Consider the following 27,658-nt stretch of genomic DNA (forward strand, 5'->3'; position numbering starts at 1 on the left):
GCTGCAGCACATGGCTGGCTCCTATTTAAGGGATTGTCCACTAGGACTCCGAGATCCCTCTTTTGCCCTTAGACTTACAATCCAAACAAAAAGATCCTGAATGCCTATGACAATTGCATCATGCTCTTGTGATGATGGACATTTGAAGCTTCTCTAGATAGCAGTAATGGACTTTCTCCATGTGGAGATTTGAAGGCAAGGAATCACATATAATCCCTAATCTTAGTTATAATGTGATTTCAAAATGCTTTGCTGAAGGATTCTCCTCTCTTTTTGTTCTCAGAACGACACCTTGAGGAGGTAGCCTGAGCTGAGAAAGAGCGTGACTCACAGTGTTCTACTATCAAGTGGGAACCTGAACCCAGGAATCCATGTCGCATCCAGTAACTTGGCCACTGTACCAAACTGCATCTGTCAAGTGTGAGAAGAGGACTTCTCTTTAAAGATAAAGGTAAAGGTCTCCCCTGTCCAATTACGTCTCAATCTAGGACAGTGGTTCTCAACCTGTGGTCAGGACCCCATTTGGGGTCGAACGACCATTTCACGGGGGTCGCCAAAGAACGCAGTCCGCCATTTTTTTCCCCTTTTCCTTAGCTGTGCTACTCCCTTTTATTCTATTGGCTTTTGAAAGCCAATAGAATAGACTCTCTTGAATAGAGTCTAATTCTCTTGGCTTTCAAAAGCCAATAGGAATTGTCCAGGCTGTCTCTGCCCTGCTGAGCCCGCTAAAAGCCCCATTCTGCAAACGATGCTGCACCAGTTGAGTAGTCCTCGACTTACAACCGGTTGAGTAATCCTCGACTTACAACCAGTTGGGGGTCACTGCATTAAAAAGGTTGAGAACCACTGATCTAGGAGGTGGTGCCCATTTCCGTTTCTTACTTGAAGGAGCCAGGGTTGTCTGAAGACATTTCTTTTTTTTATATATATAATTTTTTATTTTTTATTTTTCCAAACTCTCCCCCATACATATACCGTGATATTTATCAGATGTTAACAAACATTCTTTTTACATTCGTATATAAGATACTTTTAATAAAATGAAATAAATACACACACATGACTTTTGGTATTGCTCACCCATTTCCCCTTTCACTGTATCCACACTCCTTCTTTTCTACTTTCTTTCTCCGTTTCTTCTCTTCCCTACTTCCCTCTTCTTCCTCTCCTCTTCTCTTTCCTTCACCACTCTCCTCACCTTTCTCCCCACTTCTCCTCTTCTCCTCCAATCTTCCTGCTTCCTTCTCCCCTCCTTTACTCTTTTCTCTCTCCTCTCTTTCTTCCCTCTCATCCCTCTTCAGATACAATTCAGGGGTAATGTCTGAGCAACTCCTCTCTCCAAATTTCCCTATCTGTATTATATACAATAAGATTAATTTTCTCTTACATAAATACTTCTATTTATCTAACCTTCTCGGTGTATACTTCTATAAATATTTATACAACCTCCAGTTATTCAATACTGTGTCGCCTGGGTCTCCCTCCTTATCTGCTCCTTCTTCTTCCATCTAAATTGACGTTAACTATCTTTTAACCGTATTCTCTTTTCAGCCAATCATAAAAAGTTCCCCAGATTTCATAGTAGTCTGACTCTGTCTTTAATTGTCATTGTTAGTCTATTCATTTCTGCACATTCCAGTATTTTTCCAATCACCTCTCCTTTGGAAATTCTCCATCATACTTGTGATCAGAAACATAAAGGATAATTCATAATGTCATTAGGGTAAAGAGAAAGTTTTGATTATTTCTCAAGGACAAGATCCCCCTCTTAATGTCCAAGATCTCTATAACTGAATGGATCCTCTAAGGAAGAGTTCTACTCTGTTTTCTCCCTTGTGGTTCATTGAAGCTAGTGAAGATAGGACAGTAGAAGCAAAGGTGTCTCCTGGTTACTTTACAAAAATCAATGCAAAGCTAACTATTTTATCTATAGGAACTTCACTCAAATCCCCGCTTTCTTATGAAGGAAATTATCTGCACTTCCATTGATGGGGAAATATGGGGTGGGGGGAATGGAAGCTTGACACTGATGTTCTTGATTCAGGATGTTTTGCTGGCTGAGCAAAAGACATTGCTTTCAAATATTAAAAAATTATTTAAAATAGAACAGAGCTGGAAGGGACCTTGGAGGTCTTCTAGTCCACCCATCCCCCGCTCAAGCAGGAAAACAGTTTCTTCTCAAAAACCTCCAGTGATGAAGCACCTACGACTTTTTACAGCAACCTGTTCCACTGGTTAATTGTCATCACTGTTAGGAACTTTCTCCTTAATTCCAGGTTGCTTCTCTCTTTGTTCAGTTTCCAACCAACAATTTCCAAATTGTGGAACTTTTGATTGGGGATGCCAGATCATCTTAGTTGGCTAGGGGGAGATCTTTGAAAGAACATTTCCTTCCAACATTTGACTCTAGAGGTTTGGAGGTCTTTGGTGCTCTCCAAGCTTGATTGTTTACTTGCAGACGTTTCATGACCAAACTAGGGACTGGAGACTAAAGCATATGAAGAACAGCTGCAAGAATTGGGTATGTCTAGTCTTGAAAAGAAAGACTAGGGGAGACCTGATAGCAGTCTTCCAATATTTGATGGGCTGCCACAAAGAGGAGAGTCAACCTATTTTTCAAAGAACCAGAAGACAAGACAAGAAACAATGGATGGAAACTAATCAAGGAGAGAACCAACCTAGAACTAAGAAGAAATTTCCTAATGGTGAGAACAATTAATCAGTGGAATGACTTGCCTTCAGAAGTTGTAAGGGCTCCATCCCTGGAGGCTTTTAAGAAGAGACTGGATAGCTCTTTGCCTGAAATGGTGTAGGGTCTCCTGCCCAAGCAAGAATTTGGACCAGAAGATCTCCCAGATCCTTCTAACCTTATTATTCGATGTTCGATGTTCTAAACCTAGAGTGAAAAAGCACCATCAGAAGACCACGAAGCTCAGAGACCTACACAGTTCAACCCTGAACTACCAATATTCTCAAGATACTGCCTCATTCTGCCCAACGGAAGGGCCAAACCTGCATGAGTGTATCAACTACTTTACAGCCACACTGTCAGGCTCTGCAAACGAGAGCTTTCATTAAATGAGTCAGAGATAGCTGCAGGTCACTTTGCATGATGATTATGTTTACTTCTGAGTTTGTTTTGCTTCAGTGGGAATGGGAACTTAAATACCATGTTTGGTTCAGTTGCCCTTTTGGAAATAATTCCTGGAGGAATCCGAGGAGCAGATTCTGTCGTTAAGGTCTGAGCATTGCCCGCAATTCAACACCAACCTATGCATCTTAGTGAACTGTGCCATTTAGTAAAGGGCAGATGGGAAGATAGACTAAGGAGAAAAAAAAAAAGAGAGGGGAGCAAGAGAATACAAAGAAAAGAACCATATCCAATTTCACTCAGTGTAAAACATAATTGCCTATTTTCTTCCCTTGTACAGTTTCTTCTTAATACTATATTCACAACCCCTCTATCTGTTCTAGTGCATTAAAAACAAGCAAACAGTTTGTGGCCATTTTTAAGGCATTGCTTTGGCTTAGATTATTGTTCTGATACCTTGATCCACAGTAGAGAGTGTATTAATATTATACTATATACTGCATACTGTATAGTAGTAATTGTTGTTGTTAGTTGTGAAGTTGTGTCCGACCCATTGTGACCCCATGGACAATGTTCCTCCAGGCTTTCCTGTCCTCTGCCATCTTTTGGAGTCCCTTTAAGCTCATGCCTACTGCTTCAGTGACTCCATCCAGCCACCCCATTCTCTGTCGTCCCCTTCTTCTCTTGCCCTCCATCTTTCCCAGCATTAGGCTCTTCTCTAGTGAGTCCTTCCTTCTCATTAGGTGGCCAAAGTACTTGAGTTTCCACTTGAGGATCTTGCTTTCTAAAGAGCAGTCGGGGTTGATCTAAGCAAAATACATATTCTGGACAGAGAGGACTGCTGGCTTGAAAGAAGGGCCAAAGAGGCCATCTACATTAAAATTGAACACACACACACACCACTGAGGGGGGAGGGATACCTGTCTCCAGTCTACAACACAATCCTTTCAGCAGTTCCAAGAAGGCTCCACACCCATTTGCATTGTTCAGGTGACCCTGAGGGCACAGATAAAACTCCAAGTGGCCTCAGTGACCCTCAGAAAGAGTACTAACAACTGGAAGACTGCAAGGAATATAAATATTTCCATTCTCCACCATTCAGTCAGAACTGAAGAAGCTTCTTAGATGAGAAACCAAATGTCTTCAAGGAAAAACAAAGTCCAGTTGCCTTTTGAAAAAGCATCTTTGGGACAACCGTGACCTGAATGATGAGAATCTCTACAGACATATTAATACTATATGTATATTAGATTGTACCCCACTATTATCACATGCATGGAAATAGCCATGCAAGCTTTTCCCCCCTAGATCAGTGATGGAGCACCTTTTGGTGACCAAGCGCCCAAACTGTAACTCAAAACCCACTTATGTATCATTGGGTGCCAAGCGGGTGTGGCCCATTGGGTGGGCGTGGCTGTGGTGGTAACGGCAGACTAGGTGGGACTAAAAAGTTCAATCAATCAATTCCAACTTTGCAAGATCTTTTTTTTTCCTTCAAGAAGTTGAAATTGATTGATTGATTGAATCTTTTTCTCTTTTTTGCACACGGCGGTGGAGGCCTAAAGTAAAAAGGTTTTGTAAAACCCAGCTGAAGGCCTAGAACTGGGGTGACAGCGCGCGTGTCCACAGAGAGGGTGTGTGCCATAGGTTTGCCACCACGGGTCTAGATGGTATTTAAATATGTTTTATTTAAAGGATTCACTTTAAAAGATAATCCAATGCAACAGCAGTTGGAAGAACTTTTGATGTATAACTAGACGTTCTTCAAATGTATAGGTTGCTTGGAATCTCTATAAGGCATACATATTGGGAAAACTTCATGGGAAAATAAACATACAATAAATAAACAATAAATTCCAAAGAAAAGTTAAGAAACTTGGAGCATCTAAGCAAGATGACCTATCCCAGAATTATGCAACACTTTTATGTGTATCCAACAGAGACTTACTTCCCTTTATGCATTTGAAAGAGAATAATAATTGGATCATACAGAGCAAAGATATTTGAGAGAGATAAAACCCTGATAGATTATTTGCCTCTCAGCTGAAAGAAATTTAGTAGTACTAGAAAACAATATTGTGGGTAAAATATGTTTGTTTCTGGCTCACCAGGACCAAAGGTTTAGTTTTCTGAGCTTTTGGATTCATGCTGGAGCCCATCCTTGGGGAACTTCTCCCTAGCAGAGTATGTACCCTGTGTGGTATTTATAGTGCCTATTGTATGTGGCTTTTTAGATGTTGATTGGGGCTTGTTGATGGCTGGCTTTTAAGTGGTTGGCTGACGTTTGCTTGTGCTGCCCAGCCCTTGCCTTCTAAGTACTTGATAGGCTGGTGATAAATCAATGCTCCTGTTTACTACTACTACTACTTCTTCTTCTTCTTCTTCTTCTTCTTCTTCTTCTTCTTCTTCTTCTTCTTCTTCTTCTTCTTCTTCTTCTTCTTCTTCTTCTTCTTCTTCTTCTTCTTCTTCTTCTTCTTCTTCTTCTTCTCTTCTTCTTCTTCTCCTCCTCCTCCTCATTATTATTATTATTATTAATACAAAAGCAAATAGTAAGGGACAAGAGTAGAAAAAGGGAAAACAAAAAAGGTGTGAAGAAAGGGAGGGGAAGAAACAAAAGGCATTTATTTCTGACTCGCTCTGTTGCAGTAAAATCAGACATTAAAATCAAATCTCAACTTTTTACATTTCTGTAGTCGCATGCACTAGCCATTTCTGTATCGGCAAATCAGTCTAATCGGTAAAACCCAAAATCATGATATCATTTTTTCCGCCACCTCAAGCACAAAGTCCAGAAGCGGTTTCCAAGTAGAAACAAAAGTACTTGTGTTCTTTTCTTTTATATCTGCTCATTCCATCAGCTTTTGTAACCCTTTGTCCGTGGTGGGAGTCGAGGCATCCTTCCACATTTGTGCCTAGAGCAATCTTGCTGTTGTCACCATATATAAAATCAGAGTTCCAATTTTTTTTTCCAGTTCTCTTTCCATTAGACCCAGATGGAAATCAGCACTCTTGTTGATGGACAAGGGACTGTTTCCCAGGCTTCAATCATTTCCCTGGCTGTTTTTGTGCCTGCTCGTCCAACAATCTTGGTAGCTGCAAAATTGAATGGGTGTCCTTGTTCATTGCAGTGTGAGTTTGGATCTCCTTGTCTGACTTCTTTCTTGTGTTCTTGCAATCTGGTGCTTAGCTTCCTCTCCATCTGCCCTATATAGTCACATCGGCAAACCATATAGGGGATCCAGTAGATTACATTGGAAGCATCTCCCCCCTACAAGCAATCCTTACAATGCAATCTATTGTGATCGTAAGTCAAGGACTACCTGTATATAGTATATCTTCTTAATTTTTAGCATGACCAAGCTGCCTGTTTACCAATGCTTTCCAACTCCCAAAACTAGGAGACACAATTAACATTGTGAAGACAGGAAAAACTCCAGTCTAGATGGCCTTCCAATTGACATATTGAGGGTCCTTTTTTTGCGCTTCTAAAATATATGTGTGTAAAATATGTAAAGTGAAAAAAAAATCTCAGATCAAAATTGATATAAGTAGGTAAAAATCTACCTGAGTTTATTCAGAGAGATGAAAGTCATAAAATGACTTCTTTCCACTTCAAAACTGATATATCTGCTTAGAGATTTTCCTCTGCTCATACTTGTGAATTATTCCAAGCAGAATATGTGTGTGTGTGTGTGTGTGTGTGTGTGTGTGTGTGTAGGTCTTTGGTTATTCAGGTTTTTTCCTGCGTAAAATTGGAAGTGTCTTGGCGATGTTTCGACGAAGACCCATTCATCATCTTCAGGCTGGTGTTTTCGGCTTCTTGCTTCTAGGAGCTCCTAGAAGCACGAAGCTCCTAGAAGCATGAAGCCAAAAACACCAGCCTGAAGATGACAAATGGGACTTCATCGAAACGTCACCAATTTTACGCGGGAGAAAATCCGAATAACCAAAGACCTACATACAGACACCCGCGAAAACCTCAGAAAACATATATATGTAATATATATATATATATATATATATATATATATATATATATTATTCCAAAGATGTATCATATAAGGATGGAGCTTTTAATTTTCTTTATTTTTACCTTTATCAGTGGCATATTTTTTTATTTCAGTTTCTTAAGGTTTGCAAAAGTCATATAACCATTATGGGCACAATTATTATTTTATTATTTCTTAATTTATTAACTCCTTGGCAGAGATTTTGCTATATTTTAACTACTGTACAGCTTTATTAAATTTATTGCTATGATGGAAGTATTATTTTGACCCTAATTTGCATGATGGCTCAAATGTGAAAATAACAGATAAATCTTTTCTTGAGGGGAGGGAGTCATGGCTACTTAAGGGTAATAAGAGTATAGATCAGCTTGTTGCCAATGAAATACTTAAACTAAATTAAGAAAGATTTGGATCACCTAAAATTGTGAAATGGTTTTATGTTAAATTAAAATGTTTACTTATTTCACAGATTTCCTTTCTTCCACGCTCCTTCCATCCCTCTCTTTCTTTCTTTCTTTCTTTCTTTCTTTCTTTCTTTCTTTCTTTCTTTCTTTCTTTCTTTCTTTCTTTCTTTCTCCTTCCTTCATCTCCTTCCATCTTCCTTCTTTCATCTTCCCTTCCTTCCTTCCTTCCTTCCTTCCTTCCTTCCTTCCTTCCTTCCTTCCTTCCTTTGTCTCTTCCTTCCTTCCTTCCTTCCTTTCTTTCTTTCTTTCTTTCTTTCTTTCTTTCTTTCTTTCTTTCTTTCTTTTTCCTTCCTTCCTTTCTTCCTTCCTTTGTCTCCTTCCTTCATCTTCCTTCCTTCCTTCCTTCCTTCCTTCCTTCCTTCCTTCCTTCCTTCCTTCCTTCCTTTGTCTTTCTTTCTTTCTTTCTTTCTTTCTTTCTTTCTTTCTTTCTTTCTTTCTTTCTTTCTTCCTTCCTTCCTTCCTTCCTTCCTTCCTTCCTTCCTTCCTTTCTTTCTTTCTTTCTTTCTTTCTTTTTCCTTCCTTCCTTTCTTCCTTCCTTTGTCTCCTTCCTTCATCTTCCTTCCTTCCTTCCTTCCTTCCTTCCTTCCTTCCTTCCTTCCTTCCTTCCTTCCTTTGTCTTTCTTCCTTCCTTCCTTCCTTCCTTCCTTCCTTCCTTCCTTCCTTCTTCCCTCCCTTCCTCCCTCCCTCCCTCCCTTCCCCACCTTCTTCATGAGCACCTTGAATGATATAACTAGTTACCCAATCAAATGGAGCAAGAGGAAAGGAAACTAAAGGATAGATGTCAACAGAAAACAATTTTCAAAGGAGATGCTGAAGAATGACTAAAACTAAAGGGGGCTGAGGATGGGTGGGTGGGTGGGTAGGAGGAGGGGTTCATGTTTAAATAAGAAAAACCTGTGAGTGGTTTCATCAACACCTAGCAAGCGCTCTTGTGTTTCAAGAACGGTCCCCAGTCGAATATATTACAACCACCTTAATTAAAGGAATATTGCTGAGTGCAAGGCTTCCAGGATATCAGGCTGGCATGAGGTTCATTGACTTTTACTTAGGAGGGTAAAGTTTCCAGCTTTTCATCTCCCGGGATCTAAAAAATTATAATAGATTCAGAAATCTTGCTGGAGGCAACGGCATCATTCTACAATTAAAACTCTTTCAATATTCTTTTTTTTCTTCTTTTTTTCCCCCCTTTCCCTCTCTCCTTTCTCGCGACCTCCTTTTTCAACAGGAGAAAAAAAGAACCTACGGCAGTTTTCACCCAGGAATTTGTGGTTTTTCAGCACAAGATCACCCTTTACCGATCACAGTGGTTACTGATTCCCAGCTCCTCTTTATCTAATCATCCAAAGTAAAAGTCAGACAAAGACCCAGAAAGCTCTGGCCTGGAAAGGGAAGTGAGAAGAGAAAATGGTTGTTGGAACCGTGAGAAAGAAATTCAGAACAGCCCATCCTGTCTCTCTTGTCCTTCAAAAGGAGCACGGAAGACTTTGGAACTGCTTTCAAGATTCTCCTGTCACAACAAGGTGGCTTCTCACGCATGAAGGTAAATCTACCTATCCCAGGATAATGTTGCAGGATCCAATCTGGGTTGTTCACTGGGGCCAAAGGTTTACTCTTCCGAGCTCCAAAAAAAAAAAAAAAAAGAGACAAAATCTGGGGAAATACCCATCAAAAGAACTACACCTCCATGTGCCTGCTTAACTCACAAAATCTGAATAAGGTGCTCTCCTTTAGACACGTAGACCCAATGAAATTGTTCCGATGAATGTAAACCAAAAGCATTTTGCACGTAAAATCTTCAGTGCTGGAAGAATTACAGATATCTCAGATCTCATAAAGTCATTCATTATACAGGGTATTTCAGCACATGGAAGTGAGCACTTTGGTGCAGTGGTTAAGGCACCAGGTTAGGAGCTGAGAGACCATCTAGTCCTGCCTTAGAGGCACAAGCCAGCTGGGTGATCTTGGGGCTCAACTGGACCAGTTGGACCAGTTGAAGCTTCTCAGTAGTTCTCATGGGCAGACCCATATAGAGGTTAGTCAAGCAATTGAGAAGTTGAATGGCACTCAATATGTTACTGAAGAAAAGTCAGCAACGTTTAATGTTGAAATGTCCAGTTCCAATTGTGGACATAAGCTGAGGACTACCTCTACGCACATTTATTTATTGACTTGATTCTTCTTCTTTTAAAAAAGCAATAATTAGATGCTACAAGCATTATAGTGGCTCAAACCTCAAGAGTTATGGCTGTTTACCCTAACACGAAGACAATCCCATTAACAAGAATGATGGCAAACCATATTCCTGCATTATTCTTAGAAAAGACTTGATAAATATGTTTTGTAAATGAAGGTGCTAGTAAGGAAGGAATGCCGTTCCCTTATTCTTCTTGCTGCTTGCTGTGAAATGTTTGTGTGCTGAATTCTTAAAAGGCAGAGCTGTATTTCCAGCAAAGTTCTAGCAAAGAGACCCAACAATCAAGCAGTGGAATGTCTTGCCTTCAGAAGTGGTGGGTGCTCCATCACTGCAGGCTTTTAAGAAGAGACTGGACAGTCACTTGTCTGAGACGGTATAGGTTCTCCTGCTTGAGCTGGGGGCTGGACTAGAAGACCTCCAAGGTCCCTTCCAGCTCTGTTATTCTGTTGTTGTGGAATAGTATAGGGTCTCCTATTAAATTGACAGTTATTCTGTTATTCTGAAATGGTATAGGGTCAGTGGTGGGATTCAAATACGTGAACAACTGGTTCTCTGTGTGGATGCCACTTCTGGAAGTCCATTCTGGGCTTGGGCAACAAAAAATTAGCTACCGGTTCTGCTGAAGTGGTGCAAACTGGCTGAATCCCACCACAGGAAGGAAAGAAGGAAGGAAGGAAGGAAGGAAGGAAGGAAGGAAGGAAGGAAGGAAGGAAGGAAGGAAGGAAGGAAGGAGTGGTGGGATTCAAATAGGTGAACAACCCGTTCTCTGTGTGGATGCCACTTCCGGAAGTCCATTCTGGGCCTGGGCAACAAAAAATTAGCTACCGGTTCTGCCGAAGTGTGCGAACCGGCTGAATCCCACCACTGTATAGGGTCTTCTGCTTGAGCAGGGGGTTGGACTAGAAGACCTCCAAGGTCCCTTCCGACTCTGTCATTCTGTTCTGCTAAATGTTTCCCACCTCTTGAGTCTTTCAAAACTCAAGAAGGATGCCTTTTGAACCAAATAGCTACTGCAGTAATCTGTGACATGAAATACAGTGTTAGAAACTAACTTCATCACGTTTTTTTTTAGCAGCTGAACTTCTCATAATCCAAGTTAAATCTGACCTATCTTCTGCTCAAACTAATGCAGAACTCAAAATATGAACTTTTGAGTCAAGCTCAATCCTGAGGTAGTGTAGTTTTCTGGACAGCGATATAGAGGTGGCGTGTCACTGCTGCCTCTTGTATTACAGGTAGTCCTTGACTTACAAACTATTCGCTTAGTGATAATTTGAAATTACAATGGCACCCAAAAAGTGACTGGTGATTGGTCCTCATACTTATGACTGTCACAGCAACCCCATAGACACACGATCAAAATTCTGGTGCTTGGAAACCGGCATGTATTTACAATGATTGCAACATCCCAGGATTTGTTTAACGACCACATGATTCAAAGCCGTGATTTGCTTAACAACTATGGCAAAAAAAAAAAGACATAAAATTGGATGCCGCCTTGTTTAGCAGCGGAAATTGTAAAATTTCTCCTGATCATCTGTGTTTTCAAGGCAATGCTTCAACAGATTTTTTTTTTGCATCATTAAGAAAAAGAAAATATCCAAATATGTTTGTCTCCATTAGGGAATAAATCATCCATCAGATCCATTTGTATTGCATTTAAATCCCCTTTCAAATTACTTTCATTGTCAACCATTGCAGCGTGTTCTTGTTTTACAACTTTATTAGAACACGATCTGCCAATTTTATCAAGTATTTGATCCGTTCTATCAAAAAGCTTGGCTGGGAAGTTCCCAGAGGTTTGCGCTAAGAATTTCCATTCCATATTCCTTACTCCTGGCTCTAGTGTTCAGCCTTCAAGGTCTCCTTATCATAAAACACACAAACACACAAACACACAAACACACACCCAGATCAATCTCCATTTTCCCATGAAAGAAGATCTTCTAAATAACTAAAATGATAATTCCCAATTCCTCTGGCCCTTAATCCATTGTTAAATTTCCGTGATCCATATACTATTTCCATGATCCATATGCTAACACCTTTTTAGTGCATAGTTTCCCCCCACCCAAAAAAAAAAAATATTTTAAAATCTTTTAAAGTTAAATTTACACCATCATCTTTTAAGGAGAAACACATGTGATGAATACAGTAAAACCTTGCGGGTCTAAAGGGTCTTAAACTCTTCAATATAAGAAAGGAAGGAAGGAAGGAAAAGAAAAAGAAGAAAGAAAGGGAAGGAAGGAAGGAGAGAAGGAAAGAGAAGGGGACAGAGGGAGGAACAATGGGAGGGAGGGAGGGAGGAAGGACAAATGGACTAAAATAACTTTTTCAAGCATTATTTTTTATGCTTGCATTTGTTCCTCAAGTTGAGCAGATTACCCACTGTTAGTTTGCAGCAAATATGTAGAGAATAAAATGATGACCTGATTAAAAAGTCAACATTCCCCCTCCCCCTTCCATAAACCCAAGGAACACTGTCACCCAATAAATCATTTTAGACATGCAAAAAGAAGGAAGGAAGGAAGGAAGGAAGGAAGGAAGGAAGGAAGGAAGGAAGGAAGGAAGGAAGGAAGGAAGGAAGGACAGGAAAGAGGAGGTAGATGGAATGAAGTTCTCTGTCAAGTGGACAGATTCCAGGGAAGTGCAGGAAGGGAGCAAAGGGATGAATATTTTATCAGGAGAAAGGAAACAACAGCAAAGTTGGATCTTAAGCAGCAACACAAAACTGCAAGGCAAACTCTTTAACTGAAAGTTCTTTCCTGGCTTTTGACTGCTGGCCATTTCTATTATTAAAGCATCTGCTGAGATGTTGCATTTTGATGCTAAGGTATTTTTCACTGAGGGGGAAAAAAAAAAAGTACGGACTATGTTGAAAAACAAACTCATAAATCTCAGCTTTAAATATCAGTTGTTTGCAGCCCACTCTTAAAACTTCTTCCCCCCCCCCCACAACCCTTTTAGAGCAGAGCGCTTGCTCCAAATTTTCCGGAGTGTTCTAATTATCTTACAAAGAAAGTACTCAGAATTTATCTGTATATTAAGTCACTTATTAAACTGTTTTTAGTTTTTAGTTTCTTTTTTCTGACAGAAAGGAAGAAAGAGGTAAGGAAGAAAGGAGACAAGGAAAGACGGGAGGGAGGGAGGGAGGGAGGAAAGGAGAAAGAGAAAGGAAGAAGAAAGAAAGAAAAGAAGGAAAGGAGGGGAAAAGGAGAGTAAGGAGGGAGGGAGGAAAGAAGGAAGGAAAGAAAGAAAAGAAAGAAAGAAAGAGGAAGGAAGAAAGAAAGAAAGAAGGAGAGTAAGGAGGGAGGGAGGGAGGGAGGGAGGGAGGGAGGAAGGAAGGAAGGAAGGAAAGGAAGGAAGGAAGGAAGGACCCAGCCTATAGATCTTTTGAATCAATGCTGGCAGCAGAGAGATTTTTTCCCCTACCACCATTATAGATCTTCAAAGTTGGCCAGCAAGATCTCTCTCGAAGACCTGTGCCCTTTTTTGTCAAAGTTTCTAGGGGAAAATATTGACGTTGGGGTTTTCCATAGCATGCTTAATTTTGGGAACCGAATCAACTTATTACTGAATTTGCACAAAACCTTGAAAGCTAAACTAACTAAACACATTCCTCAGAGTTCTGAAAGGTGCATCTAAGGGAATTTGGGAAGAGAAAAATCCTGGCTGACGTCTTCTTTACCCCCTCAGAGTTTTGGCCCCCAAATCGATGTGGGCTCCCTGCCTCCCTCACCTTTTTTATAATAATAATAATAATAATAATAATAATAATAATAATAATAATAATAATAATAATGACAAAAAAGTCTGGATAGTGGACGTGGCAGTGCCTGGAGATAGCAGAATAGAAGAGAAAGAACTGGAGAAGATAACAAAATACAAAGACCTACAAATAGAAATAGAAAGACTGTGGCAAAAGCAAGCAAGGGTACTACCAATAGTCATAGGCTCCTTGGGTGCAATCCCAAAACAACTGGAGCACCACTTGAACACCATTGGCATTGACAAATTCGCTATTAGTCAATTGCAAAAGGCGGCCTTATTAGGAACTGCTTCCATCCTGCGACGATACCTGTAATACCATCAAACATCCACATCTGCCTATCCCAAGTCCTGGATAAGGACTCGATAGGTAGACAAAATGCCAAATCCAGTCTGAACATCTGGCTGACTGTGCGATGATCCATAATAATAATAATAATAATAATCATCATCATCATCATCAATCATATCCAATTCTCGATGTCTGCTTGGACAAGTCCCGGCAGTTTTCCTGGCCAGGTTTATCAGGAATGGTTTGCCATTTCCTTCTTCCTTGGGCTGAAACAGAGTGGCTGGCCAAAAGTCACCAAGTTGGCTTGGGTTTAAGGCAGGAAGTCATCGATTTCACTTCCGGAAGGCGATGTGTTTGGGGCTTCTTCTTCTTCGTGCCAGCTTTATTTCTTTCAGCAGCCCACTCTGATTACCCCCCCTCTGCCCCCACTGCCTCCTTCCTTCTCGCCCGGCCTTCTATTTAACCTGACTGCCTGCTGTAATCCGTGGGATGTCCCTGATTATGTCCAGGCAAAACGTTTCAGTGGACGTTACCCATAAATTCATTTCACCCCGTCGGGGCAAGTGGAAGTGGGCTAGTGAGAATAAAAGAGAACCAAGTTGTACTGACACTGGCAGGCTCAGAAGTGGACTGAACTGTTCAGGGGGCAAAAATAATGGAAACATTTGGAGGGCAACCAGGTTTCAATTATTAATTTTGAGATTGAATGGGTCAAGAGATGAATTCTACCTTATCTTTTTTTTTTTTTTTTTAAAAAAATCTCCTTCCCTCTTGCCTTCCTTCCTTCCTTCTCCTCCCTCCCTCCCTCCCTCCCTTCCTTCCATCCTTCCCTTCTTTCCTTCTTTCCTTCCTTCCCTCCCTCCCTTCTTCCCTCCTTCCTCCTCCTCCTCTTTCTTCTTTCGTTCCTTCTTTCCCCTCCCTCCTTTCCTTCTTCCCTCCCTCCCTCCCTCCTTTCTTCCTTCCTTCCCTCCCTCCTTTCTTCCCTCCTTTCCTTCCCTCCCTCCTCCTCCTCTTCCTTCCTTCTTTCCCCTCCCTCGCTTCTTTCTTTCTTCCCTCCTTTCCTTCTTTCCTTCTTCCCTCCCTCCTCCTCCTCCTCCTCCTCTTCCTTTCTTTCTTCTTTCCCCTACCTCCCTTCTTTCTTTCTTCCCTCCTTCTCTCCTTCCCTCCTTCCCTCCCTCTACCAAATGAGATGGTCTACCTCAATTCCCATACAGCTTCCTTCTTTAATGGCAATCATAAATGGATTCTGAAACCTGTAACAACTGTTCAAGCATGGTCCACTGAGCAGAATAGAGAGCCAAAGTCTTGCTTCCGCTGTCATCATGCTTGATGTATGTAATGACTTGCACTGTACGTCCTGATCAAGAAAGCATTTACTAATGTAGTACACAGAAGTCTGCTGGGTTGATGCCACCTGAATGAGCTAAGGAAACAAAAGATGGAGCCTTTCCAAACTCAAGGCAGATGCTCCCGCTTCTCATGGTTCGCGAAGACCATCATTCAACATTGACTCTGATTTGCATGGAAAGGGAACAGACTGGAGAAGAGATTCTTTAGTAATAAATAATCGAGACATGTATTTCGCACCCATCTCCAAGATAAACTTTCCAAGCATTCATATCCTCTTTCTTTGGTGGTATTCCAGGTTTCCTGAAACATTCAGAAATTGCAGACTGAACTCCTTCCCCAAAGTGTGAAATAATTACCAATAGCAATGGGCATATTGGAGAAATCCTAATAGGGCCATAACAGGGAAGGTCACCCAAAATATCTAAAAATGCAGAATTCCTAAAAAAAATAAATCCCATGATTTCCCCAACTTTAAAATGCATTTAACATGCTATTCTCCAAAGCGCCTGAAGGCAGGACAAGAAGCAACGGATGGAAACTTATCAAGGAGAGAAGCTACCTAGAACTAAGGAGAAACTTCCTGACAGTTAGAACAAATGATCAGTGGAAGGGCTTGCCTTCAAAAGTTGTGGGTGCTCCATCCCTGGAGGTGTTCAAGAAGAGACTGAATAGCCACTTGTCTGAAAAGGTATAGGGTCTCCCGCTTGAGCAGAGGACTGGATTAGAAGACCTTCAAGTCTTATCTGGTCTCCTCTCCTCCCCTCTCCTTCCCTTTCCCTTTCCCTTTTCCTCTCCTCTCCTTCCCTTTCCCTTTCCCTTTCCCTTTCTCTTTCCCTTTCCCTTTCCCTTTCCTCTCCTCTCCTCTGAGGTCACTGAATCAAGTGACTTATGACCGTTTTTCACACTTATGACCATTGCCGCATCCTCACGGTCACCTCATCAAAATTTCACCACCTGGCAATTGACTCATGTTTATGACGGTTGCATTTACAGTGTCCCTGGGTCACCTGATCCCTTCACAGAACTCACTTAACCAATGTCTCACTTAGCAACAGAAATTTTGGGGTCAATTGCGGTCGTAAGCCGGGGACAACCTGTATTCTCTTCTATTAGCGGAGTGGGTTTATTAGCACCTAAACTAAGATCGTTCTGGCAAAAACGGTGTACAGCTGAGAGTGCAAATGTCTGGTGAAAATATCCTCCTTACTGCTAGATTGAATGCTCGAATATGACCCTTTGGCTTACCATCAAGTCTAGCGCAAGCTAAGGGAATCAGCCTGCTACCTTCTTGTCATTTCCCCTCTTAATCTGTTTTAATCTATTTGTCACCCTTAAGGACTGCTTTGGCTGGGGCATGTGAAGTTTAGCATGCTGATTGATCATTTATATTATCTTTAGGCCACTCGGCGGTGTTCAGACATTTATTTCCCGCTAAACAGGCCACTTTTCTGTTATTACTATTAATTATTTTTTTAGTATTGTTGACTTCCTGGGGAAGCTAGGAGGAACAGCAGATTTATTTCACCCAGCTGAAGAGAATTCAGCAAAAGAAGGAACAGGAAACTGGAGAGAGAGAGAGAGAGAGAGAGAGAGAGAGAGAGAGAGAGAGAGAGAGAGAGAGGGAGGGAGGGAGGGAGGGAGAGAGGGAGAGAAAGATGCTGCTAAATTGCCACCTCTTTCCCCCAGATATCTCACACTGAGTAGCTGAGTTCTAGCAGTATACTTGCTAAAATCAATTGGGTAGCTTTTCCGTTATAGGATACTCAGAAGAAATGGTGAGCCCCCTTCCCCAAATTGGCATAACTCTCCCTCTTTCCCCCCCTCTCCCTCTCCCCCTCTCTGTCTCTCTGTCTCTCTGCCTCTCTCTTTCTCTCTGTCTCTGTCTCTCCCTCTCTCTCCCTCTCTTTCTCTCTGCCTCTCTCTCTCTCCCGTATATGCCGGCGTACAAGGCGACCCAGCGTATAAGACGACCCCTGTCTTTGGCGCCAAGTCGCATTCCTAGAATGTCATCTTATACGCCAGAAACTGCCAGTATTTCCGGCGTATAAGACGACTCGGCGTATAAGATGACCCCCATCTTTGGCACCGATTTTAATGCTTGCGGAAGTCGCCTTATACGCTGGCATATATGGTATCTATCTATCTATCTATCTATCTATCTATCTATCTATCTATCTATCTATCTATCTATCTATCTATCTATCTACCTACTTACCTACCTACCTACCTACCTACCTACCTACCTACCTACCTACCTACCTACCTACCTACCTACCTATCTATCTATCTATCTATCTATCTATCTATCTATCTATCTATCTATCTATCTATCTATCTCTGGGGTTATAAACTAAGTTCTGTGATGAGACACAGAAGAAAGTAGGAATATTTCACCCTGGGAAGAGAAGATTGAGAACAGGTATGACTGTCCTCTTCAAATACCTGGAAAGTCATCTGACAGACCAAGCCTCTTTCTCCTGTGTTCCAATGCAGGACATGGAACAATAGCTTGAAGGTGAGCTTTGGACTGAAAGTTAGAGAAACTTCCTGGTAGTCGGAGAAGTTCAACAGCGGAGGAGCTAATTACGCAGAGACGTGGTTGGCTCCCCTTCCCTACATGTGTTCAGGCGGGCTGGATGGCCATCCGTCAGAGAAACTTTAATTTGATGCTTACACTGAGTGAGGACTCCAGGGCTCCTTCCAACTCTACGATTCTACGATTCCCCATCCTGTTGCAACATTAGAAGAAACAATGCCTTTGATTCTTTCTAAACAACTCAAGACCAACGGACGTCTCTCTTTAAGAGCAGCCTTGTCAACATCTCGTGATAGATGCCGTGCCGAGAAAATTGCAACTATACTTCAATGGACTCCGATGCCGGGTTTTGCTGGGCAGAGAGAGGGGTTTGGGGTAAAAATGAATCTTGAAAGCTCTGCCATTTCCAACCCCCCATGTTTTCCACTCCCTTTGCCTTCCATGATGAAGTATATCCTGCCTGCAAGGACAGCATTCGGAGATAGACATAAATAAGCCCCCTGGCTAATATATGGCTATATTTACTGTCTATTTTTGAGATGCACCAATTAACCCTGACCTCTGATAGCCAGCCAGCTCCTCCAGACGCATTTCTGCTCCCTGGAAGTGCACTCCTCGGTGTGTGAAATGGAGAGCTGTCAGGTTGAAAAGATGTTATTTTTCACTACTAATGGCATTTTTCTCCCAGTCGACCCAAGGAAGGAGATTTTGGGATCCTTCAGGGGATAATAATTTGTACATCTGAATGACTGATGTGAAGAGTTGGAGCCCTAATAGTTGTTCCTTTGTTTTTCCCCCTCCTCTGATCTGCCAGTGGGTGGCGGTGTTATTACTATTGTGATATACTAACATTGACAACCACTTTTCCTTCTACTAGGTACTTTAAGAATTCAAAGGCGCTTCCCGTATTTGCTAGCCATGCAAGAACTGCCTAAGAGGAAGATTAAGATTATTACCGATGGTAGGAGCGGTTACAAAGCAGGGTGAGACAAAGGGAAAGGTAAGAAGGATAATTACATTTCATGTCAGGTGCAAAAGAGCAGGACCACATGTGAAGTTCCAATTAAACTGATTTATTGCTAAAAGCCTAGGCACAAGAATCTTCTCAACTAATGATCAGGACATGGTTAGATAAATCGGGTGGTGGTGGTGGACTTAGTCCATTTATGGCTACATAGAGAGTCTAGGCTGATTCCTTTTTTGACTCCACCCCAAGTTCTGAGATGGTATAGGTTCTCCTGCTTGAGCAGGGAGTTGGACTAGAAGACCTCCAAGGTCCCTTCCAGTTCTATTCTATTCTATTCTATTCTATTCTATTCTATTCTATTCTATTCTATTCTATTCTTCATTCCAATATTCTCTTCTCTTCTCTTCTCTTCTCTTCTCTTCTCTTCTCTTCTCTTCTCTTCTCTTCTCTTCTCTTCTCTTCTCTTCTCTTCTCTCCCATAATTCTATTCTATTCTATTCTATTCTATTCTATTCTATTCTATTCTATTCTATTCTATTCTATTCTATTCTTCTCTTCTCTTCTCTTCTCTTCTCTTCTCTTCTCTTCTCTTCTCTTCTCTTCTCTCCCATAATTCTATTCTATTCTATTCTATTCTGTTCTGTTCTGTTCTGTTCTGTTCTGTTCTATTCTATTCTATTCTATTCTATTCTATTCTATTCTAGTCTTCATTCCATTATTCTCTTCTCTTCTCTTCTCTTCTCTTCTTCATTCCATTATTCTCTTCTCTTCTTTTCTCTTCTCTTCTCTTCTCTTCTCTTCTCTTCTCTTCTCTTCTCTTCTCTTCTCTTCTCTTCTGCCACTCCTTCCCCTAAGCATTACTTAAGTATATTTTGTTGAATAAACCACAGTCGTTCATATTTTTGCACTCTGCTTAATCATAAAGCGAAGCACATTTTGTGCACTATGACACAACAAAACCAAATCAATCCCATCATAGCACAAAGGACAACAGACAGATGATTTTAAAAGACATTTTGAAATTCCAAGAGCTTTATGCATGATGTTAACTATTTTGATGGGCAATTACAAAGGTATCATGTGATTATTTTTTGCTGGTTTAGGGGAAAAAAGGAAAAACGTATGGTAGTTCTTTATTTATGCACACACACACACACACACACACACACACACACACACACACACAGTAGATACATGCAGATGTACATAATCTGTCCAGATGCTTCTTCCTCCAAAGATTTTAAGAGGTTTTGCATGTAATTTAACACACATACACATGGAGTGTAAAAACATATAATCCTCCACAATCAACATAAAGTCTTTCTACTGCTCTGTATGCAGAGTGCTTGACAAATTTAATTCCTATAAAATTACAGTACAAAGTGACCTATTTTGCACTTCCTGGATTAATGTACAGATCAAAAGTTGGTTACACAGTAAACTTCCTGAATACACCAACCTGCAACTTACACATTATAGTTTGAAAGAATATATGGGACTTTTGTCCATAGAGAGACACCACTTAGGACTGGTGTAATGATGTCCAACACAAATATACCCGTCACATTCTTAGTGTCATGGGACCATCAGGTGTATTCATTCTTTTTCCTCTTGCTTCTATCACCTCTCCTATGGTCTCAGATCCCTGGAGCTGGGCAAAAACAAGGAAAAACAAACCACTATTTCTGTTCCCTATCAAAATTGTGTTCTTCCTGGTTTACTGCAGTTGTTTTTTTTTTTTTTTCCTGGCCAGCTTTTCCCTGTCACTAAAGTTGGGTGCATTTCAACTATTCAAGGTAGGCAGACTTCCCCCCCCCCCTTGACACATTGCATGCTGATCATTGATCATTGTCATTTGTGATTTATTTACTTCCACTTCTTTGCAAGTCGGCAGCCTGTCTAGCAGAAAACTTGGAGGAGGGACCTTTAATTAATGCATTTATTTTCTTTAATGCTCAGCAAACTCGCTTGGCTTGGAATTCGCAATGCTGGCCCTTTTCTGTCACTCGGCTTCCTTTTCCGCGCACCAGCATCATAAGTGGGAAGCACAGGTGGGGTGACAATCCCTCCCCTCCATTTTTCAAGTCCCGTAATGTTCGGATCTGGGGAGGAGGTTTCCATGCTTGGGATGAGCAATTTGGGGAAAGATGAGAGAAGCTATAAAGAACTTTAAAGGCCAGTTGGAGTGATGGCTGTCACAGAACATTGACCTGGAGTCATTTGACAAGAGAACATTATGGGACGGAGGAGTGTGGAGTTGAGCAGATTGAATGCAGTCTAGGGGTAAACTTCTCAGATAACAAAATTCAGATGGCATGGTAGATGGTGCATCTAACTTGGGTTTCAATTACTTTTATTACTTTTTTTTTTTTTAAAAGGCTTAAGTTAATATACATAAATACGTTTGTGGTTATTATCAGAATTAAGGTGGATCAAACTAAAATACACTCTGGAGTTCTTGGTGCTCTCCGAGCGTGGTTGTTTGCTTACAGATGTTTCATGGTCTGACAAAAGTAACATCCTCAGTGTCTTGGGCTCCTACAGTCAGTGCTAGTGAGTTTGAGGTTTGCTCCCTGATGATGTTATCTAGACAGGTGATGAAATGCCTGCAAGCAAAAAACCAAACTCAGAGAGCACCAAGAACTTCACAGTTCAACCTGAGATATGTATACTCTAAATCACGGGTGTCAAACTCGCCACGTCACATGATGTGTCGCGATGTATTGTGACTTTTTTTTGTATTGCTGGCAATGGAATGGGCGTGGCTTCGGTATGATGAAACCAGCCCATGGGCTGGCAGTTTGACACTCCTGCTCTAAATAAACCCAATACATTACTATGTTTAAATACTTAAAATATGAATGAAATATTGAAATGTCAAACTATTGATTTATTTAACAATTAAGTAAATGAATGTCTGTCTGTCTGCCTGCCTGCCTATCTATCTATCTATCTATCTATCTATCTATCTATCTATCTATTTATCTATCTATCTATCATCTTTCTCTTCCTTCCTTTCTTCCTTCCCTCCCTCCCTCCTTCTTCCTTCCTTCCTTCCTTCCTTCCTTCCTTCCTTCCTTCCTTCCTTCCTTTCTTTCTTTCTTTCTTTCTTTCTTTCTTTCCTCTCTCTCTCTCTTCCAGTCACATGTGACAAAAAGGCAAAAATCAGCATAAATAACCAATTGTAATTCAGTTGGAAAGTTTGCTTTAGTCAGTAAAATAGGAGTGAGCCAGGCTTTTCAAGGTAAGGACCACAATCAGACATTATATAATGTGGCAGGAGTTGTACTCCAGAAATGTGAATTAATTTAATATGGAAAGATTGCAAAATGCGACACTTGGTTAAGAGCTGTCTATAGTTCTGAATATTCTGCACTCCCCAAAATAAATAGGATGTGAGCAAAATCAGAGGATGAACTAAAACTGGTTTATAAAATTAAATGGAATTAATATGTTTTAATCCCAGGTATTTTTCCTGAAGATTTCTAGTGAGGGAGATATAAGGAATATGATTTGAAGAGGAAGAGAAAAAACATTATAAGTAAACATGGTTATGCATTATAAGTAAATTACACTTGTCCAATGGATGCCCTGATCTGTTTGTGAGTTATAAAGTTATACTGAGCTGAGAACTTTAAAAAAATCCCAGAAATGGCAAATTACTTTTTTTTTTTCTGTTGCCAGAAAAACTGGATGGACATATTGAACTCCCAAGTTTATCTCAACAAAACAAAGAGTTTACTTTCTCTTATCTTACTCTTTTGCTCCACTTAGCCTGAAAATGTAAAAAAAAATTAATAATAATAAGAAAAGAGGAAACTGCAAAAAGCTGCATATCAAAAAGAGGAGAATCACGCTCAGATAATATTGATTCTCTGTCAGATATAATAGCAGCATATACATTTTGTATAGTTTTGTAAGTGAAGTGGGGAATTCTTCCATTTCTGAAGGCAATCACCATTCTGGAGATGCTCCGGAATAGTCTACATGGCTGAGGTAACCAATGAGGCTGAGTTACACCAAGATCCATTAATTCTCAGGATAAAGGACTTAGTCAAATACATGGTGCATAAAAAGGGTTAAAGGTTTCCTCTGTCCGGATGTGTCTGACTTTAGGGGATGGTGCTCATCTCTCTCTTTCTTAGCTGAGGGAGCCGGCGTCATCTGAAGACGCTTTCGTGGTTATGCGACTATCATGATTATATGCTGAGGTGCATGGAACCCTATTATTTTCTCACCAAAGGGGTACCTATTTATCTACTCACGTTTGCATGCTTTTGAACTGCTGGGTGGGCAGAAGCTGAGGCAACAATAGAAGCTTGGGTCTCGGGTCTGTTTGCACCATAATGTTTTATTGTTTAGGCTCATTTTCTGGGCTAACAGCCCCCCCCGTCTGAACCATAAATTAATCACAAAGGCTGTATTGAAAGAAAAGTCTTCATCGTGGTTCATCCAAGCTGGGAATAAATGTGGCAACTGCTTTGAGAAGAAGATTGTAGTTTATTGGAGAGGAGAACCAGACAGGAAGATAGTTCTGGCAGCAAGAGAAGTGGCAAAAAAGGGCTGAGCACATGTAGGAAGTGGATTTTTATACTCTCTGGAGCCTTTTGTTTGGAGTTATTTCCTGTTCCTGTTTTGAGGCTATTTCCTGTGTCATGTATTCTGACCTGAGTTTGGGTGTGCCCTTTGGCCTTTGTGAGTTAATCCTACCATGTCCTAGGTGGGGTATGCAGATTTTAGGTCATAACTTTAGCATAACTTCACAGAACCCCCAGTGATGACATCACAGCCCCCCCCGGGTTTTGCAGACCACAGGTTGAGAACCACTGGTTTAAGGTGTAATCTTTGCACATCCCTTATGTGTAGAATAAAGTCTTTTGTAATCTACACCTAGGTGTGTGTTTTCATTGGGCATTGCACACTGGGTGGGACCAGCTTTCTGGAATAACAAGGGTGCCTCGCCAAAACTCCTTTCCTGAACCCTCAAAAGATGGTGACTAACTCTTAGTTCTAAAGAGACAAAGGCAGAAATAAATGAAACATGGGGAAAAAAACTTCTAAGTAGTACTTAATCTAAAGAAAGTCAGTGCATATACATCACTGATTTATTTTTGCTTTGATCTGGTCTTTCCACCTTCTCCTTGCCAATCCTTCTTCCTTTTGTGGCACCATCCATCTGGAGAAATGAGTGAGCTCCATCTGATCTCCTTCCTTTTCCTTCCCTGCCATTCTTCTCCTGTTCTTCTCCTGTCTGTTTTCATCTGCTTGTGGCTTCGCTGTTTTGCCTTTGCCACAGGCCCTTTCCTCTTTTCTGACTTCCTTGATTGATACAGAGCACTTTCTTCTTCTTCTTCTTCTTCTTCTTCTTCTTCTTCTTCTTCTTCTTCTTCTTCTTCTTCTTCTTCTTCTTCTTCTTCTTCAGAAGAAAAAGAAGAGGAGAGGAGGAGGAGAAGAAGGAGAAGAGGAAAGGAGGAGAAGAAGGAGAAGAAGAAGAAGAGGAAGGAAGAGGAGGAGGAGGGAGGAGGAGAAGGAGAAGGAGGAGGGGGAGGAGGAGAAGGAGAAGGAGGAGGAGAAGGAATAGAGGAGGAGGAGAAGAAGAAGAAGAAAGAAGAAGAAGAAGAAGAAGAGAAAAAGAAAAGAAGAAGAAGAAGAAGAAGAGGAGGAGGAGGAGGAGGAGGAGGAGAAGAAGGAGAAGGAGGGGGAGGAGAGGAGAAAGAAGAGGAGGAGGAGGAGGAGGAGAAGAAGAAGAAGAAGAAGAAGAGGAGGAGGAGGAGGAGAAAGAGGAGGAGAAGAGGAGGAGGAGGAGGAGAAGAAGAAAAAGAAGAAGAAGAAGAGAAGAAGAAGAGAAGAAGAAGAAGAGAAGAAGAAGAAGAAGAAGAGGAGGAGGAGGAGGAGGAAGAGGAGGGGAGGAGGAGAAGAAGAGGAGGAGGAGAGAAGAAGAGAAGAAGAGAAAGAAGAAAAGAAGAGAAGGAACTGAGAAGAAGAAATATAAATAATATATATAATATATATATATATCATATTATATATTATATATATATATATATATATATATATATATACTGTATATATATTCCATACAGAGTAAAGGGAAGAGTGGAAAGAACGTGGAGCCACATCAGGGCAGTCTACCTAAAAGGAGGTGATTTGCTGTCCAAGCATAAAAATGCATCAGAAAGCCAGGCCGTCTGCTAATTTTCTTAAGTAGCTGGAGTGGCAGCCTACAAACATCAGAGTATTGAGCCCTTCTGGCATTAATGTGATAAAAGATTTAAGAGCTGGCCTGGCGGAAAGAAAAGGAGAAGCAGCACAAAGCTTTTAAACCTTTGGTAAAGGATAAAAGAAAAAAAGTCTTTAACATTCTTGATGGCTCAGCTGCCTTCTATTGATTGCCACAGACAAGATTTTGGATCAAGATTTCAGGATGTTTTCCCAGTCCTGCCTGAATAACTGAAGCTAGCTTGATATACATGTTTATACTACGGACAGGCACAAAAGGGCTTTGCCTACAGCTGTGGCTTTATCATTAGGATCCAATTCATGAGCCTCCCAAGTCATAGGGACTAAGTGTCCCATTGTCCCATCATCTGGTTCAAGATAAAAATGAAATGTCAACTTAATTTCTGCCGTGACACAGGGAGGGTCTAGGACAGGGGTATCAAACTGCTGCCCCATGGGCCGGTTGCATCATGCAGAGGCTGTGCCCATCCCAGCTCTGGCAATGTGAAAAAAGTCACTGTAAGGACCCACCCCATTTTGCATCTTAAGAAGACAGAACTCTTCCAACAGGCATCCTTTATTAAGAGAAAATGGTTGCAGGCGTTCTAGACAGGACTTGGGGTCCAAGCTCTCCCATTCAAGGTTTTAAGGGGTTCCCCAATAACCCGACCCAATCACCCCCCTCTTCCAGCGACAGTCTCAGGCATTACACTCCCACCCCCTTTTCCTTACTGCCGGCTGGAGGGAGACTTCAGAGAGGAGTACATGAAAGGTAATAGCCCCATTGTTATGGTTAGTCCTTTTGGTGATATCCACATCCAGTCCCTTTGAAGTGTACTGAAGGAAGTGATGGCCATAAAGCCCCTTTGTTCACCCCCTTCCCTTCATCGTATGACAGAATCCAGAGAAGGCAGAAATGGGGTTTTCTATAGTTGATAACTAAAGACAAAATATAATTGGATTCTGACAGTCATGATGTTGTGACACATCATGTGATGTGGCGAGTTTGACACCTGTCATCTAGGACAACTCACCAGAGCCAACTTGCTGCGGCCAGTTGCCATGGGACAACTCATCACAGGACAGGAGTTACACTAGGGATCTTTGAACTTGGCCCTTTTATGACTTGTGGACTTCAACTCCCAGAATTCCTCAGCCAGTGTGCCTGGTCTCTTCACTGAGAAACTTCTGGTTCCCAAACTAATAACTAACCAACCACAGCAATAGTACTTAGACTTATGGACCTCCCCACAGCGCTGTATACTCCTCTCTGAGCTTTAAAGAGTCAGCATATCCCCCCCCCACAATCTGAGTCCCCATTTTACTGACCTCGGAAGGACGGAAGGCTGAGTCAACCTTGAGCTGGTCAGGATCGAACTTCAGGCAGTGAGCAGAGTCAGCCTGCAATACTGCATTTTAACCATTGTACCACTACAACATCATCCTTATGAAAGGGAAAAGAGACATCTTGGCATCAAATGTTGGGAATTGAAATGTTTTTTAGCAGGCTGCACTTTTCTCACATTTTCTCAGCACAGGAACGGACCTCTCTCCAGGGATCCATTGAGCAACAGTTTCAAGGACCATTTTTGTTAATGCCGTAGACGGTAGGAGACGTGGAAAGACTGGCTGCCTGAATGGTTGCTTCCTGCTGTAGGAAACCACTGGAAAGTTATGGGAATTGTAAGCAATTGTTTGCTATATACTGTAAGCAGCATGAGCACTGTGGACTTATATGAGTGAGCAATAGAGGTGGTCTGGTCCAGTGGTGGGATTCAGCCGGTTCGCACCACTTTGGCAGAACTGGTAGCTATTTTTTTGTTGTCCAGGCCCAGAATGGACTTCCGGAAGTGGCAGAGAACCACACAGAGAACTGGTTGTTCACATATTTGAATCCCACCACGGGTCTGGTCCCCTCTGCTTGCTTTAATGGCGAATATGATGAAATACCAGATCAGCTTTATCACCGAAAGCTTGAAAGGTGGTCCTTATGGAAACAGATGGAAGCTACTCTTAAAATGAAATCTGTCTTGCAAGTTCTCAAAATATTTCTTCCTCTGTGAAAGGAGCTTTTGTTTGGTCTAACCTAGTCGTAGATTGTTTGTGAATTTCCTCTGAGTTTCTCTCTGGGGTGATTTTAAGTCACTTTCTTGTTGGTTCCTGTCATTGAATGGATTGGGAAAAAAACTCATACAGTGTTTGCAGGTTGCAGATTGTTGGGGAAATATAGGAAGAAAGATCAGGACACTCATACGACTAAAACATATGAAGAACGGCCGCAGGACTTGAATTTGGCTAGTCTAAAGAAAAGAAGAAATAGGGGCGACATGATAGCAGTGTTCCAGTATTTGAGGGGCTGCCACAAAGAAGAGGGGGTCACTTTGTTCACCAAAGCACCAGAGGGCAGGAGAAGAAACAATGGTTGGAAACTGACCAAAGAGAGAAGCAACTTGGAATTAAGAAGAAACTTCTTAACAGTGAGGACAATTAAACCAGTGGAACAGCTTGCCTCCAGAAATCATAGGTGCTCCATCACTGGGGATTATTAAGAAGAGGCTAGACAGTCACTTGTCTGAGATGGAGAAACTTCCTAGTGGTGAGAACAACCAACTAGTGGAAAAACCTGCCTTTCAGAAGTTGTGGGTGCTCCATCACTGGAGGTTTGTAAGAAGACATCTATTTGTCTGGAATGGCATAGAGTCTCCTGCTTGAGCAAGGGGTTGAACTAGAAGACCTCCAAGGTCCCTTCCAGCTCTATTCTATTCCA

General features: G+C 41.4%; 1 long non-coding RNA gene across 1 annotated transcript; it reads left to right on the top strand.

Moving 5' to 3' along the window:
* The first annotated feature begins 292 nt into the window (after positions 1–292).
* LOC120310946 lies at positions 293–18,705 on the top strand. Its single transcript, XR_005557494.1, has 3 exons — positions 293–451; positions 8,791–9,105; positions 18,583–18,705. It is a non-coding gene; the product is annotated as an uncharacterized LOC120310946 (long non-coding RNA).
* Positions 18,706–27,658: the final 8,953 nt, after the last annotated feature.

The sequence above is a fragment of the Crotalus tigris genome, unplaced genomic scaffold (assembly GCF_016545835.1).
Source record: "Crotalus tigris isolate CLP2741 ecotype Arizona unplaced genomic scaffold, ASM1654583v1 scf7180000018301.7375997, whole genome shotgun sequence".
NCBI classification, from domain to species: domain Eukaryota; kingdom Metazoa; phylum Chordata; class Lepidosauria; order Squamata; family Viperidae; genus Crotalus; species Crotalus tigris.